Source organism: Equus asinus, chromosome 8, assembly GCF_041296235.1.
Source record: "Equus asinus isolate D_3611 breed Donkey chromosome 8, EquAss-T2T_v2, whole genome shotgun sequence".
Taxonomy (NCBI): Eukaryota; Metazoa; Chordata; class Mammalia; order Perissodactyla; family Equidae; genus Equus; species Equus asinus.
Window position 1 is genome coordinate 37418885 of NC_091797.1, and position 11431 is coordinate 37430315.

Below are 11431 nucleotides of genomic sequence, written 5' to 3' on the forward strand. Positions count from 1 at the left end.
TGAAATAGTATAATAATCAGTAAGATGTTCAAACTGGTTCAAAAGAAAATTCAAAGTACCACATATTTAAAGATAATCTGGAATGCTGAAATAAATTTACAAATAGTTTTTTTTAAAACCTGTCAATTTCCAGGGCAATGATCAACTGCATTCCACTAAACACAATTCATTTGCATTTCTGTGAATGAAAATCATTTGCACTAATTATTAGTTTTCTACAACTTAAAGAGTTGTAATTCACCTCAAAATCAATGAAAGTAGCTCTTATGGATTGAATGTTTGCATCCCCCCAAAATTCATATGTTGAAAGTTTACCCCCTAAAGTGGTGGTATTAGGAGATGAGGTCTTTGGAAGGTAATTAGGATTAGATGAGGTCATGAGGGTATAACCCTCATGATGGTATTAGCGTCCTCATAAGAATCCTGAGAGAACTTGCTTCCTCTCTCTGCTCTTTCTGCTAAGTGAGGACACAGCAAGAAGACAGCCTTCTGCAACCAAGAAGAGATTCCACACTAGAACCTGACCTCTTGGACCACCCTGATCTTGGACTTTCCAGCCTCCAGAACTTTGAGAAATAAATTTGTTATTTAAGCCATGCAGTTTATGGTATTTTGTTATAGTAGCCTGATCTGACTAAGATAGTTGTCCTAGACAAGGTACCCAGGAATCTTTTTTTTTTTGCCCATTTGAAACTTCATTTTTTCCTGACAAAACTCACATGGGAGATGGATGTGATTGTAACCTTAAAAACTGAACACATCCTTCCCTATGTAGCTAATACAATCATGTAGAATTGGGTTTTAGAGTTTAATCTACTAAAAAGTGAAGAATATAGGCATCCATTTCACCACATCTCAGCAAGCACTCTCCAATTTGAAATAATTCTGCAGCCAATCAGTGTCCTTCTTTTTGTATATAATACTGTAATAGCAGACATTTATTGAGCAATTCTATGAAATTTACATTATGTTACATGCAAATGCTTTATATGTGAGTTTTTCAGGTATTTTTATTTTCATTAACATCAAGATAGTGATGACAAGAAAGAAAAAGAGAAAGAGAAGAGGAAAATGACTAAAATTTCTATCTATTCAATCATTTATGGTTTGAAGTATTAGCCTCTGAGCTAAATGACCCTTGGCCCAGGAATGTGACATTCCTGAGGAATCTAAGAAAACATTAGTTATTTTCTTATCAGGGAGAAAAGGACCAGTTTTGGCAGAGGACTTAAATCCTCTGCCAACAAGTCACTCTCTCTACTGGTTACTGACTGGCTACTGATCAGCTTGCCTATGTGTAGTTCTAAGCGTTTCTCCAAAGTACACTGTGAGAACAAGATGGGGGGGAGCAGTGCTTTAGACATGGAGCCTGTCATGTTAACTCAGTCTCAGTGTGACAAGTGTTAAAAGAGGCAGAAGAGAAAGCTTCCTTGAAGTGCTAAGTTAAGGCCTCAGTATGGGGAGGGGAAAGCCAGGAAAGGACCAGGGGTGGTAGAGAGTCTGATTTAAGCAGAGGGAACAGCATGTGCAAAGGCCTAGAGGGACCCAAAGTAGTTCCAAATGAAATATATATATACATATACATATTTTTTTAGAAAGATTGGCCCTGAGCTAACATTTGCTGCCAATCCTCCTATTTTTTGCTGAGGAAGACTGGCCCTGAGCTAACATCCGTGCCTGTCTTCCTCTACTTTCTATGTGGGACGCCTGCCACAGCATGGCTTGCCAAGCAGTGCCATGTCTGCACCCGGGATCCGAACTGGCGAACCCCAGGCCACCGAAGCAGAACGTGCAAACTTAACCACTGCACCTCTGGGCCAGGCTCCCAAATGATATTTTTAAAGAGTTTGCTGCAAGGATGTGGTGGGAAAGAAAGCTAGGGAGATTAGCAGGGGCTAAATCACAAAAGGCTTGGCCTTGTACTCTTGACCTTGTAATACTGAGGAGCTCAGTCTCTATGCTGAGGCTGGGTGCGGTCTTCTACATCTATGGCCTATATCAGTTGAAAGAATCCAAGAAGTATAATTAGAGATAAAGTTTACGATTTAGTTCTTGACCTGAAGAAACTCTTTGGAGTGGAGAGTTTAAGCTGGACAGCTGGAGGAAGTTGGAAAATGTCCTTACATGCTATGAAGGGAAAGGACACAAGACTGGTATTCCTTTCTTTCAAAATCTGGTCACAAGGGCTGGCCCTGTGGCATGATGGTTAAGTTTGGCATACCCTGCTTTGGTGGTCTGGGTTTGCATATGCAGATCCCAGGCATGGACCTACACCATTTGTCAGCCATGCTGTGGCAGCGACCCACATATAAAGTGGAGGAAGATTGGCATAGATGAGAGCTCAGGACTAATCTTCCTCAGCCAAAAAAAAAAAAAGAAAAAAATCTGGTCACAAATCAAGAGATTATGATAAGGAAAGAGAATCAGAAGTTTGAAGGGCAGCAAAACATGCCACCCCAAGATATGCCTCTTTGGCATAAGGATTATTTTCAGAAACAGCAGACATAGGAAAAACTCTGAAAACAGAGTAGAAGTTAGTCTTTTGTAAGGGTGTCTCTCTCTCTCTGCACCAGGAAGAGAAGGATGACTCTCAATCACAAGAAAGAACAAGGCAGTGACTTAAATCTATATACAAATTTAACTCTTGTTTATCATGCTTTTCCTGGTCACTCCCCATAACTGTCCTCCCCCACACCTTCTTTCTTTTGTCTTTAGCTGAAGATGGTAGTTAAGCCTGAATTCTAAACCACCTCTGTGAGTAACTCATTTTTCCCTGGGTATCTCCCATGTATATATGAAATACATATGTTAGTAAACTTGTCTGTTTTTCTTTTGTTAATCTGCCTTTTGTTACAGGGCCCCCAGCCAAGAACTTAGAAGGGTAGAGGGAAAATTATGTTTTCCTCCCCTACAAGTTTTAAAATTCTACAAGCCTTTTCTGGGAGAGTCTTATCCATTGCTCCATCCATAGAGAAGCAAAACTAGACTGCGACCCGGTTAGGGAGTGGACTGAAAGTTAGGGAAAACAATTAACATTTGTTAACAGGTTTTGGAGCCTAAGTTAGACTTGTCTAGAGAGCTTGTAAAATATGAGTTAGACACAATCAAATGATGACTTTTCAAAGACGGCCGTGCGGAGGCGGCACCCCACATACCACAACTAGAAGGACCCACAACTAAAAATATACAACCATGTACCAGGGGGCTTTGGGGAGAAAAAGGAAAAAAAAAATAAAATCTTTAAAAAAAAAACAAAACTCGTCAAACTTAGAATTGTCCTATCATAGGGCTAGAGGAAGAAACACTGTGACTGAGTTAAATTTTGAAGATTTGTGGAAACAAGCTAAGGTCTAATTTCAAGTTCTTTGACTATCAGGAAACCATCTACCTCATGCCCCATTTCCAGGCTCAAATGAAATAATGTGTGCAAAGTGCAGAACTCTTCCCACCACAAAGAAAGGGGTCTGTAAATGCTCTATGCAGTGTTGGTGGGAGAAGCAAACAGCCAGTTAACTCTGGTGGGGGCGGTGAGTGAGTTTGAAAGCTTTGGCGGCTCTTCTGCCCTCAGTGCAGGAATTGGAGCTGGGGGGGGGGGGGGGGGGGGAGGGGGGGGGACCAGTGAGAAGGTGAGCCCTCCAGCGTCCTAGAGAGGACCCGGAAGTAACCTTGGTATGTGTACCCGAGGCTGGCTCTAGGACAGGCCTCTTTAAGGTCAGTTAGAAGTTAACTTTTACCTCTTCCTTCGTAACCTAGGACTCTGGGTAAGACGGTCCCATTCGCTGGCTAGAAGAATGAGGTTAGTCAGAAGTGAGGGTCCCTGGGCCCCGCGGTGGGCGTGGCCATGGGGGCTGATTGGAAGCCCTGTCGGGGCCCCCTTTTCTGGTCTGGCTCCCTGGGACGTGTCACACTCGGGACTCCTTGCTGCTCCTCCGCGCGGGTCAGACTCGGGTCCTGGCGGACCACCTACCCTCACCGCTGGGCTGCACACTTTCGCAGGGTCTGGGAGGATCTGTCACATGAAAGGAGTTTAAACAGGAGAAGGTTTTCCTGTTTATTCTTTTTCGGAGCCCTAGAGTTATTTGGAAGTACATATTATTTGGCTTTTTTAGCTTTCATCCTGTTTTGATGTGACATCAAGAAACTGTGAAAGCACTTCTTAAACTGTAAGGGAGTGTATAAATGTGAGATTGTTATATAGAAGGGGGGAAATCAGCTCCTGTTGGTGGAGACAGACATATAAACGATTAGTACCAGCATCACCTGGTAAGCACCATGGAGGAGATAAACAAATGCTGTGGAATCACAGAGGAAGGGGCAGCTAATTTCTTCGAGAAGCAAGAAAAGCAAGAATCTTTCATTATCTGGGCATCTGGGTTTGTGATCTGTGTTCTCTTACAGTCTCTCTTTGCTTATGGACAAACTATTCTGGAAATTGTCTTTTGGTAGCATGTAAATTTAGCTTACTTTTTTTTTCTAACAGTAATTTCTTATGCCGTTTTCTAAATCAAAATATATCTGTCCCAGTTGAGTTTCCTACTTCCTTGCCACATTGGAAAGAACTTTAAGGGGAATATCTCTCAACGGAGAGAGTTCAATACCTTCTTTGTGGGGCTTATATCGAGCCAGCAGACCATGAAGCCAAGCGAAGCTGGAGGTTTCTCCCTCCACGTTCCAGGGGAGCCTGTGGAGCTTGTGATACTGACGGTGGAGAAAGATAGAACATGTTGCGAAACAGGAATCCAGCATTCAAAGGAAGCAACCCCAGACCAGGGAGGGCTTTTGCCGGCGTTTCGGACAGTTTTGTTATCGAGAGATCCCTGGGCCCCGTGAGATACCTGAGTCCTGTGAGGCTCTGAGTGGGCTCTGGCTCTGGGAGCTCTGCCACCAGTGGCTGAAGCCCCAGACTCGCACTAAGGAGCAGATCCAGGAGCCGCTGAGACTGGAGCAGCTCTTGACCATCATACCCGAGGAGCTGCAAGCCTGGGTGCAGGAGCAGCATCCTGAGAGTGGGGAAGAGGTGGTGACTCTGCTGGGGGATTTAGAGAAAGCTGGTTGAGCCAGAAGAGGTGGGAGAGAGAATGTGAGCTCTCCCCAGGAAAGGGGTTTAGATCTCTGGTCTGTGGGGAGGCATCTATCCAACAATTGGAGAGTGGGCAAATTTCAGTTTTCTCTAAACAAGTATAGAGCTACTAGCTTCTCATTTTGTCTTTATCTTTGGAAATGAAAATGTTTGCTTCTCTCTGTTAGGATTTTCTTAGATTTTTCTCTCACCTCTAAGATTTTTTACTCCAGTTTTCATATTGATGCCCACATGGGCCCATCTTTACACACTTTTTCCTAGGTTCCTGTTAGTACCCAGAAAATACCCTAGAGGGAGACGGAACCCATGGAAACAGCACAGAGGTCACCATGTTTTAAGCTCCTGTCCTTGGCAACACAGTTAAAAAGTGAATCTCCATAATCCAACCATTCCTTACAAGAGAAGGGTAAGAACCAGGGTTCAATCCAGTATGAAGGGAGAGAATGGGAGGAAAACAGATATTTTCCTTTATCTGTTCTTGGAAGTGAAAGCAATATTGATTGATTGATTGATTGTGAGGAAGATTGGCCCTGGGCTAACATCTGTACTCATCTTCCTCTGTTATATGTGGGATGCCTGCCACAGCATGGCTTGACAAGTGATGCATAGGTCCATAGCCAAGATCTGAATGAGCGAACCCTGGGCTGCTGAAACGGAATGTGCGCACTTAACCTCTATGCCACTGGGCCAGCCCCTGATTTTCTACTTTTTAAATTCCCACATAGTATATGTCATACAGGAGAATTTGGTTACAATTATTTTGTATCTTATATAGATAAAATATTCTGCTCTCTTTCAGAGCCACCTATCACAGATACTGAATGTTGGATCATGGGATACCAAGTGACTGTGACAGCCATGCTGCTTGTGCTGTTCATGGTAGCGCATTCGCCCAGCCATAGAGTCAGGTGTGTCCAGCATTACTACGGTATGTGGTTGAAGTAGAACATTCAGTGTCTGCTCTAAGCAGAAAAGCTCTCAGTGTGATCCTGTTGCTGAGTGGCTCTGTCTCTATAGCAGCCACTGGAATATGTGGTAGCTGTGGGCTTTGCTCTAATAGGGGATCTGAAGGGAACCTAAGAAGGCAGTGGGAATTGCAGAGTTTGAATTCCCCTTGGATGGAATCCTATTGCTCTAATAGGACTCTTAAAGAGGAAAGAAAATCATTCATATTTAACGACTTTAAAGAGAAAAGCAGGGATCAGACTAGATTCCAGGTTTTGGTCAGCTTGTCTGATTACAAATGTGTGTAACTGTCTTCAGGATAAGGTTTTGAGTCAGTTATAGAATGTTCATGATCCTGTGGGAATTATTCTGTCTTTTTGCCTAAATCATATTGTATTAACTGCAATTTGAGGCTTTTTTTTTACTGTCTGTTCCTACTACCTCTTTCCTATTCACTCTGGCTTTTTCTGTGTTCTTTCACTTACACATACTTTTCTATGTCTGTTGCATGTATAGGAAGGCTGACTGGGCTCCAAGTGCTGGTATACAAAATGAAAACTGAAAATATTAAAAAAAATTATGTCAAATATGGGAAAAAATAAAATTTTTAGTCATACAATAGAAAGTAATATGGCAGTTGAAGGAAGTAAACTATGTCTATAGCTATTGACATGGATAAGGCGCAAAAGCACAATGTTAGCTGAAGAAAGGAAGTTGAATGTATTGTATCCTTCCTGTAAATTATTTATTTTTTTTAGGAAGATCAGCCCTGAGCTAACATCTGCCAGTCCTCCTCTTTTTGCTGAGCTAGACTAGCCCTGAGCTAACATCCATGCCCATCTTCCTCTACCTTATATGTGGGACGCCTGCCACAGCATGGCTTGATGAGCAGTGCCATGTCTACACCCAGGATCCAAACCGGGGGACCCCAGGCCACCAAAGTGAAACGTGCACACTTAACCACTGCCCCACCGGGCCAGCCCCCCTTCCTGTAAATTTTTAAAACATACATTATGCTATTTGTTATTACTAGAGGTATGAACATGTGGGTAAAGACAACAGTGACCACAGCAACTAATTTAATTCCCTGGCAAACAAGAGTAAAAAGATTTTTAAAACGCATATACCCACAATGACAAGGGAAACAGAGAGAGGCAATAACAAAGTTTTGGAAGCAGGATGGCAGACGGGTTAAAGCTAATTGATTTTGCAAACTCCCTGTCAGTGAGAAAACTCGTTTCATATGATGGAATCCCCAGAGGCAACATGAGTTATCTCTGGGAATGAGAGTGCTGTGGGAGCTAAAAGAAGGAGAGGTGATTTTAAGTTGTTTAAGAAGCACTTAGATTCTGAGGTCTCCAGCCTGTTCCACATTGATGGGTGTGATTGCTTCTCCATCACAGGTGAATATTGGAGATTTTCTCTGGAGAGGATGCCTATACTGAGAGATGTTAGGCACAGCAAAGGATAGGAGTGTAGTACTGAAATGGGATTAAGTGAATTTATGCACAATGAATGCTAAGACTGCCCCCCTCCTCTGTCTACCCTCCAGCCCTCTTTCCTTAGTCAGCTCCTAGGATGCCTTTATTCTCTAGGCGGGCGATTGGAAGAGCCTGCTCTGGGGAATCTGACCACGCTAAGTGAAAGACGTAGATACCAATGATGAAACAGCTTGGCCAGATCACCCCATTGTGATCCTATGTGCAGGCCATGGTAAAAAGCCCCATTCATATACTCAGAGTTTCCAATTAGTTTTTTTCCTTTTAATTAATAAGTTTTACATTTTAGAACAGTTACAGGTTTACAGAACAATTGAGCAGTTAATACAGAGCGTTCCATATAGCAACCTTCTCCTCTTCCCAGTACAGTTTCCCCTATTAGTAACATCTTGCATTACTGTGGTATATTTGTTATGAGGCCAATATTGATACATTATTAACTAAAGTTCACAGTTTACATTGGGGCTCACACTTTGTGCCTTAGAATTCTCTTGGTTTTGACAAATGCAGAATGTCATGTATCCACCATTAAAGTACCATACAGGATAGTTTCTCTGCCCTAAAAATCCCCTGGCCTCACTCTCTCCCCTTCTCATCTGAACCCATGGCAACACTGATCTTTTTACTGTCTATAGTTTTGCCTTTCAGTATGTCATATAGTTGGAATCATACAGCCTTTTCAGACTGGTTTCTTTCACTTAGCAATATGCATTTAAGTTTCCTCCATGCTTTTTCATGGCTTGATAGCTCATTTCTTTTTCTCGCTGAATAATACTCCGTTGTCTGGATGTACCACACTTTGTTTATCCATTCATCTATTGCGGCACATCTTGGTTGCTTCCAGGTTTTGGCAATTGTGAATAAAGCTGCTATAAATGGTTATGTTCAGGTTTTGTGTTTTCAACTTATTTGGATAGATATCTAGCAGTGCAATTGCTAGATCATATGGTAAGATTATATTTAACTTTGTAAGAAACTTCCAAACTCTCTTCCAAAGTGGCTGTGCCGTTTTGCATTTGTACAAGCAGTGAATGAGAGTTCCTTTTGCTCCACATCCTTGACAGCATTTGCTATTGTCAGTGTTTTGGATGTTAGCCATTCTAACAGATGTGTGGTGGTATCTCCTTTTAATTTGCAATTCTCAAATTGTATAAAATGCTGAGCACTTTTTCATGCGCTTACTTGCCATCTGTATATCTTCTTTGGTGAAGTGTCTGTTTAGATCTTATGCTGATTTTTAAATTGGGTTGTTTGTTTTCTGATTGTTGAGTTTTAAGAGTTTTTTGTATAATTCGGATACAAGTCCTTTATTAGATAATGAGTTTTGTAAAGATTTTCTCCCAGGCTGTTGCTTGTCTTTTCATTCTCTTAGCAGTGACTTCCGCAGAGCAGAAGTTGTTAATTTTGATAAATTTATCAACTTTTTCTTTCTCAGCTCATGCTTTTGATGTTGTATTTAAAAAGTCATCACTAAAGCGAAGGTCACCTAGATTATATATGCTGGATGTTAGCTCAGGGCCAGTCTTCCTCAGCAAAAAGAGGAGAATGGGCAGTAGTTAGCTCAGGGCTAATCTTCCTCAAAAAAAAAAAAAGAATTTAGTGTGAATTTCTATGTGTTTTATTCTTTATCTATAGCTGGTTTTACAAATCTGTTGAACAAAGGAAAATAGAATTTATTCCCCTTATTGGAAAATCATGTTTCTCTATTAGCAGTGAAATTTAAATACTTTTTTGTTGTTGTTTTGTTTCAGAAGGTGAGTGTAGGTTTAGAAATGTAAAACTGACTCAAGAGAAGAAAAGTTCTGAAGAAGTAGCATGTCACCCCCCTGTTCCTGGGAAGATGAAAAGGTGAAGATCCCCAGAAGCCTACACCTGAACACACTTGTGACCCTAAGGGTAGGTATGAAAGGCATTAAAAACCCTTTATTGGTGAGGGAGAGAAAATCTTCATCCCAAGAAGGAGATCACAGAGTAGTCATGAAGGTTATACCAAAGAAAATACTTAGGAGACAGAGATGTCATAAATGTGATGAATGTGGAAAGTTCTTCACTAAGACTTCAAATTTTATTTGACATGAAGTAATTCGTACTAGGGAGAGACCCTATAAATTTGAAGTTTGTGGGAAAGCCTTCAGTGGGAGCGCCAACCTTTGTCTCCATCAGAAGATCCACACTGGGGAGAAACCTTATAAATGTGATGAGTGTGGGAGAGTCTTCACCGTGAGCTCCAATCTGACCCTGCATTATAGAGTCCCTATCCTAGTCAGACTGTATGAATGTGATCAGTATGGTCTGACCTTCAGCTAGAGCTCAGATCTTAGTAAGCATCAGAGACTTCATACTGGAGAAAACCCATATGAATATAATGTGTGCAACAAGTCCTTCAGTTAAACTTCTGACCTTAAACACCAGAGGGTACACACAAGAGAAAAATCCTACAAATATCGTATGTGGGGAAAGCTTCTAATCTGAGTCCACACTTCTTTTTTTTCCCCAGCTTTGCTTCAGAGTCTGCACTTTATTAAGCATCTGAGAATACACGCTGAAGAGAAACCCTATCACTGTAAAGAATATGATAAAAGTCAGAATGCAGGTCTGACATCACATCAAAGGCTGCACACAAGAGAGAGACCTTATAGGTGTAAGGAGTTTGGGAAAGCCTTCAGTGAGAACTCACACCTCCTTAAACATCCCAGAATTCAGACGGGGGCAGGGAGGGGCGACTTTATCAGTGTGCTGAATGTGGGAAATGCTTTACTGAGAGCAAAGGTTTTATTTCACATCGGAAAATCCACATTGGAGAGAGACCTTGTAATTATGATGAATGTGGGGAAGCTTTCCACAACAGCACAAACCTTTTTAGACATTAAAAAAGAAAAACATATCAGAGAGGGAAAAAGACATAACTGATGAATGTGTGTAAAACTTTAGATTTCCCTTATAATTGACCATGAATATAATTGTGAAATGTTTCAATGATAGCTTCTTACCTCACTCTAGAGTATTCTTTTCAACACCACCAAGCAATTAACTCAGTCCTGACACTATTTACCTGGTGATAGTGTCAGATCCAACAGGTTAGAGACTCAGTCCCACAAGACTGCACCCCTCCCTATCCCCCCCTTCAGACACCAATCTGAGGTTGTTACCTGTGCTTCTGACCAACCGGCTATGGATCGGAGATTCCGATGACCCTCTCCCGGGGTTCAATTCATTTGCTAGAGCAGCTCACAGACCTCAGAGGAACATTTACTTGCATTTACCCCTTTATTATAAAGGATATTGTGAAGGATGCAAATGAATAGCCAGATGAAGAGGTAGATAGAGGTGAGGTCCAGAAGTGTCCTGAACGCTGGAGCTTCTGTTTTCGTGGAACTGGGGTGCACCACCCTTCAGGCATGTGGATGCTTCACCAACCTGGAAACTCATGAAATCTTGTTGGAGAGTTTTCACAGGGCCAGCCCAGGGGCCCAGCAGTTAAGTTTGCACATTCTGCTTTGGCAGCCCGGGGTTTGCCAGTTCAGATTCCAGGTGTGGACCTATGCACTGCTTGTCAAGCCATGCTGTGGCAGGGATCCCACATGGCAAGATGGGCATGGATGTTAGCTCAAGGCCAGTCTTCCTCAGCAAAAAGAGGAGGATTGGCGGCAGATGTTAGCTCAGGGCTAATCTTACTCAAAAAAAAAAAAAAAAGTTTTTATAGAGCTTAATCTGGAGCACCCCCACATCCCCTTCTCAGAGGTGGGTGGTGCTGAAAGTTCCAACCCTCCAGTCATTTTTGCTTTCTGGGGACCAGCCTTATTCTGAGGCTATCTGAGGGTACTTGAAGTCACCTCATTCCTGTAAGATCAAAAGGGGCTCTTGTGACGGACAAATGACACTGTGGTCACTGGAGAATCCCAAGGGT

The 11431-nt window shown here is 42.1% G+C and overlaps 1 long non-coding RNA gene across 2 annotated transcripts; it reads left to right on the forward strand.

Annotated features, from left to right (window-relative positions):
- Positions 1-3640: 3640 nt before the first annotated feature.
- On the forward strand, positions 3641-11201 carry LOC106835441 (uncharacterized). 2 transcript variants are annotated; one of them, XR_001399117.3, is made up of 5 exons: positions 3641-3796; positions 5342-5486; positions 5880-6008; positions 9276-9420; positions 10022-11201. It is a non-coding gene; the product is annotated as an uncharacterized lncRNA (long non-coding RNA). The 2 variants fall into 2 exon arrangements; XR_001399116.3 differs by having other exon boundaries at positions 3646-3796; positions 5880-5988.
- Positions 11202-11431: the final 230 nt, after the last annotated feature.